A 6,738-nucleotide genomic window follows, 5' to 3' on the forward strand; every position below is an offset into this window, starting at 1 on the left:
GGGATTTATAAATTTGGTCAATATTCAAGTTATTGTAAGATGTATTCTAATATCTTGTTTTTCACAAAATTCATTGGATTCATCCGAAGTAAACTCACCTCCTCCATATGATTTAGTTCAATTTCATTCTTAACCAAGGTTTTGAACGTTATGATGCTTTAAATTTCTCCTACAGGAAAGAAACGCACGTAGTTCTTGTATAATCATCAATTAGAAGCATAAAGTATCTCTTAGCTCATAATGTTTTTGGTATATTAAGACTACATCGGTTTGTATGAACAAGTTCCAATTGGTTTTTTTGGTGAGTACTCTTTTGTCTTGAGGTTGACTCTAGTTTGTTTCCCATGCTGACATGGCTTGCAAATAGTATCACTTGGTTTTGAGATATTTGGTAGACTTTCTTGATACTTGTGTTTTGGTTGAGTTTTACTAAATGGTAAAACCTGATATGACCCATCCTTCTATGCCATAAACAACTTTCATCCAATTTTCCCTTACAACATTTTTATTTAACATCATCTAAGATATATACATTGGTTGAGGTCCATGTCACACTTGCCACTAATCTTCTTGATCCTACTTTCCTTATTTAATGTGCTTTAGAATGAAATGTGAGATCATATATTTGGTCACACATTCAAATTACACTTAAAATATTGTATTTTAAGCCATCAACACACAACACATTTTGATTCTTAATCTTTCTATTGTCAAGACTAATTGTGCCCTTTCCAATTATCCTTACACGTGCATTATTTCAAAGAGTGACACTACCTCCTTTGTTTTCCTTTAGAGAGAGAAATTTCTCTTATCCCCTCTCGTATATTTCAAACAACGACTATCAATATGCCATTAACTTCCATTATTGTGAGAAAATAGAACAAGTCCACATTCTTCATGTTTTTCTTACTTCCTTTTGCATACTTTTGTGAATTATTCTAGTTTGTTTTGTTGAAGAACTCTTATTGTGCTACTTCTATAGTCATGTGCCTTGTGCCCGTAGTTATTGCACTCGTAGCATTCAACATGATTTAATAGGGGAGAAAATGAATTGAAATTTCTAACAACACTCATTGAAATTCATAGGTTTTTTGTTTACATAACCATTCCATGGAGTCCTACAGGATTCTCTGTATCTATATCTCATATAATTATTTCTTACATAATCTCTACAATTTATTACTTTATGACCAAAATTATTACAAGCCAATCAATAGCCCAAGAAGGGATTTTGATACATGGATATGAAAGCCCTTCTTGTGGAAATAGTTTTTTTGAACCTATTCTGATTGTCTTTGTGAGAAAACTCAAGTCTTTGTTGGTACTTAACTCCATTTCTAATGTTACTTGTATTTTTCATATAGCTTTGAAAATCCATGTATATACTATCCCTCACCTCCTTTTTTGGTGTTGTTTATATTGTTGATAGAGCCTTTGGAGAGGTTGTGCCTCTATTGGTCCTCACTTTCTTTCCTAGTGTTACTTTCATTGTTCTTAGTACGTTTGAGAACATTGGCATAGATTATACGTTCTTCTTTGCATTCCTTTGTTGATGTACTTGTTCTTGATTCTCCCTTGAAAGTATCGTGATTTTATTTATGTCCAAGACCTTTTTCAATGAAAGGAGACCTTTGGCAGTTAAGAATGGCATCTAAGATTTTAGAATTTTTTTTCAAAATTCAACATATGATTCAAATGAAAATTTTCCTTTTATAGTTCCTTCCTAAAACAAGTGACCTTTGCTTCTAGTTTCTCACAATTTCCTTCCTTTTCTTTCAACTAACTTATCAATACTTCTATTTTGTTTTCCTCTTCTAGCTATATATTTATGAGGATTGTTGTTTCATCAAAGCCATGGTTTTTCTTTTCAGATTTCTATAGTAGTTCCTTCTTCTTTTTGATATTTCCTTTCAATCTATCCATTTCTTCTAATGAACCAACAAGTTCTACTTTAAGGTTTACTTTCCCATCAATGTCTCCTTCCTCTAAATCTATTTTCTCTTTCTTGTTGTCTTTATTTTCTTGATTAACATCCCGAGCATCCATAGTTATGAATAAGAATTCTCATTTATCATCATCAAATCCATACTCATCAATCTCTTTTGGTGAGATACTATCTTCTTTGAAATAAATACCTTTCCTCTTGATATAACTTCCCTTTTTATGTTTATAAGATTTTCTTTTATTTTTATGTTATTTTTTCATCATCAATATCCTTTAGTTTTGCATGGGGACAATTAGCAAAATATGACCTATTCACCATAGTTAAATCATTTGAATGGTAGCTTGCCTTTGTATTTGTTAGATCCTCTTTTCACATTTCTCACAAATTAAGCTTCTTCTTCATCTAATTCATAAATGGGCATTGCATTTTGATGTTTTGAAAACCAATTCCTTTAATCTTGACTTATGTTTTTCTATTCTCATTTCATATGTAGTGAGGATTCCATGTGGTTCATCCATATTCATATTTTCTAAATCTATCATTTCTTTAATGGCTAAGACATTTGCATTAAATCTCAAGGGAATAGATCTCAACAGCTTCTGCACAACCATTACTTCCTTAATATTTTCACCAAGTCCTCTGATAGTATTAACAATCTCATCCACATGAAGGAATAACATTGCAATTTTTTCTTCATCATCCATTTGCGAACTTTCAAATTTTCTTCTACGAGTTTGAAGCTTTTCCCTCTTTACCTTTTCATCTCCTTCATAACTATTTTGAAGCTTGTCCCAAATGTCTTTTTCAAACTCACACTACATTTTCTTGACAAAATATGATATTTATAGGCCACTCAAGATGACATTGCTTGATTTTGAAATATTCAAAAAATACTTTTATCATCTTGATCAGATGAAGGAGTTGCTAGAACTTTATAACTATCAACTACATATAGCCAAGTGTTAAGACCAAGGGAGTTTAGATATATCCTCATCCTTACCTTCAAAAAAGCATAATTTGTTCCATAAAATAGTGGAGCTCTATTTGTGAATAGCCATTGTCCCTATGAGATCCTTCATCTAGTGGTTAGGCTACTACCAAAGGAACTTGCTTTGATAGAAATTATTGGATTCATACTTATAGTGAGAGGGGATGGGGATGAACTTGTATAAGACAATTATTACTTATTTAAACATTCAAGAACATAATAAAATAATATCATAAGTAGTTCATGAAATAAAAGATATGCGTGAAAACATTTTTAAGAGAAAAACCACAAATTTTTTATATAATGATTCTTTGTAGGCACCAACCTACAAGAGACTCCAATCCCCTTTGCTTCAAGAATTCATAGACACCAACATACATGAGACATTAATACCCTATGGTATATGCTATGCAATTTATGTTGCAATGGTTCAGTATTCTTCTCTAAAATCTACTCTATTATTTATCTCTATGTTTTAACTTATACTGTGTTACTTTGCACCAGGTGCTTCCTTCAACTCACTTATTCAAAAATATGCTTTACTAGAATAACACTTTGTAATTTTGGCGCTTCCTTTAGCCCACTTTGAAAACTTGGAGTTTTCAAAACCAAGTGATTTATGTTAACAATAAAAAGCTATTGCCACTATTTCACAATGTATAGGACCCAAATTCCTATTTACAATCTCTACATACAACCTTGTTCTATACTCAAGTGCTTACTTCCCTTTGAAATACCGACACTTCCTTCAATCAAAACATTTCAAGAATTAGCACTCATATACCTTAGAAACATATCATATGCCCATATATTGTGTCCAAGCATTTTTATATCAGTATATCAGTGAAAATCCTGAAATTCGTTGGCACTAGAAACATTTGTAAATTCAATATTTTTGTATATTTTAGAAGGAATTTTTTTGTCAATATTGACAAAATATTTGTCAATTGGACTTGTTAACTGACAAATATCGGTATATTAGGATACCAGGAAGTCCAAAATGGTTTAACAACCAAAATATTTGATATGGTGGGCTCCGAGTGTGATGATCTTCAATTTATTCCGAAATCCCTATAAAACAATGTTAATAGGCGCTTGAGAGTAAAACCTCAAATTTTGGCTTTTATATCGCAATATCAAGAATCACCCGAAATGGGATAACATTGAAAATCCTCACAAAACCAAGAATCTTAGCGTGTGGAATATGGATTTTTTTTATAAATATGAAGACCTTTCTATCAAATGATATGCATAGGGAATTGAGATATTGGAATATCAATGAATCCAATGAATATCAATTTATCAAAACTTATAATATAGTTTTTTCCTAGTGGAAAGACTTCAATTAACAAAATAATTCTTATTTGACTATATCGGCATATTGACAAACTATGTGCTTTTAATGAAACGTCGATTTGGCAATATGTCAAGGCGCCTTAAGCCCTCGGTGCTACAACTAGGCTCCTTCGCAACTAAGGCTATGACTCAGAGACTACTAGGTACTGGGATGTTGGCAAAACCAAAATTATGCACTTTTTGACAAAATGTCAATATGGTGATATGATGACGGCTTTTATCCCTTAGGTGCTACAACTTGGCACCCTCATGACGAGGGGCTTCCAAATACTAGAATATTGTAAAATCCATGAACCTGCACCTTTATGCTAAAACACCAATATGGTGATATGCTCAAGGCTTTTAGCCCTTAGGTGCTACACCTTACCACCTTTGTGACTAAGGGTTGCGAATGGGTGTTAATATACATCATAATATCATAAAATTGGAATAACATATCTCATATAAAATCCATATATGTCAAGGGTTTTGATTGAAGAGCTGTCAATTGCAAGTAAATGTTTTTTCATTAATCGATAATATTAGTGGCTTGATAAATTTGAAATTTCGAGGTACTTCACGTTATAATGAAAATTTGAGGTTTTCAAAATTTTTATATATTTCATGCCATGTACGACCTTTAGCGCTATATACCTACTCCTTGCCTTAGATCTTCCTCATGGTTTTAAATGCACCTCTCTACTCCTTGCCCCTCGTTGCTCCACACTTCTTTATTCCTTACTCTTGCTCCTCATTTCAAATCACATTGTTTCATCAACTTAATCACACCTAATGCGCTCAACAAACATCTTATTTGTATACAATTATTTTGAATCTTTGCTAGGACAACTTAGCACTTTCTCCCCTCGAATCGCTATACCAACTATTAATATTTATGGGGCTAATGTTTAGAATGATTTTCCTCCTGACTTTGGGTTTCCCTTGAATTTTACATCAATGACAACACATTATTCAACATGTTGGGCACTTTAGAGGCATTAAGGAAATTGGCCCTCACATAATTCAGTCCTAACTACATTAAACAAGCTACAACAAATTGCATCATGGGCACCAAGATGAAAGATACATGCTAGTAAAACGTACAACTCTATCAAGTTATCGAAGTAGGGTGGCTTCTTCACCAAGGAAAGTGGCTCACCAAGCACCAAATTTAGATGTTTCCCTATCTGATGAGAAAACTTGACAATGGATACCCTTGCTTTGTAAGGGGGTATTAATGATCTAGGTGGATATTAGTTGCCACCACCACCTCCAATGGTTCAATGGTTCTCTATCTTCTTAGTAGTTTTTTTTTTTTTTATGGTTTTTTCGGTCCCAAACTTCCAAGGTTGATTTAAGGCCATAAACATTTTTTTTAGCTATTTAAGGGGCTAATGCTGCCATGGAATGCTTTGGCCTTAGCCATATGTTATAATCCTTGGATAGTTCTTTCAAATGGGCTATTATGTGCGCTAAATGGACATTGTATGTAAAATTTGCACCCCTAGGAAGTTGATATACCAACTAGCAGCCTTGAGGCCCAAAACCTTTTGGTGCTTCATCTTTTAGGGTTAGGTTTTTGGACTTGGAAGATTCTTTCTTATGTTAAAATGTCATTTTTTTGGAGTCTTGTAATATCTTTTTACAAATGCATATAACAACCATATATCTCTCTTCAGAGATAGATACCATCATTCTAGCCAATTTGTGTTCTACAATATTATGTTATTTGATTTATTAATAGAAGTCAAGTTTTCACTATATTATTGTTCTATTTGCTAGATTTCTATGTGTGTGTGTGTGTGCATTTTTCATTTCCTTTTTTTTTCATTTTGTTCCTTGTAAAACCCAATTCAATTTCATTTTATGCAAAGTTGTTTCCTTTCAAGAATTTCTTGCAAATAGCTAGAATATTCTTCCATACAATTAGTTAATTGATTTATTTTTAACAAGTGTGAAGTCATTAGAACAAAGTAGTTTACTTTCTGTTTCATGCAAGTTCTATTTCATTGGTCAAACTTAAGGTTTTGAAGTCATTAGAACACATTAGTTTACTTGGGAAAATATGGCCAGGATTATCCACAGTATTTTGACCACAGAAGTTTAAAATTTAAATTAGTTTACTTTTTGTTTCATGCAGGTTCGATTTCATCCGTCAATTGAATAGTTAGTTGGCAATTGAATTAGAATAAATCTTTCCTTCTATAGTTGAGTTTATTTAGCGAGTTTGTTATTTCATTTGGGTAGTCTTGGTTTCAATGGACCTTGCTGGAACGTCTAAAGACTCCCTTCTTGTGATAATCATTATTCCTCTCATAACTACAAAATAATAACTAAAATAGTGTTTGAATAATTTTCCTTACATATACCGTGCACAATAGCCCACAAAATACAAATCTCTAATGGATAATTAAATGCTCAAGTCATCTAGTTATATTTTTGAAGAAATTAGGAAAGTAATTAGAAGACC

The sequence above is a fragment of the Pinus tabuliformis genome, chromosome X (assembly GCF_031772625.1).
Source record: "Pinus tabuliformis cultivar Carrire ecotype Pingquan chromosome X, CPIR1, whole genome shotgun sequence".
Classification (NCBI taxonomy): domain Eukaryota; kingdom Viridiplantae; phylum Streptophyta; class Pinopsida; order Pinales; family Pinaceae; genus Pinus; species Pinus tabuliformis.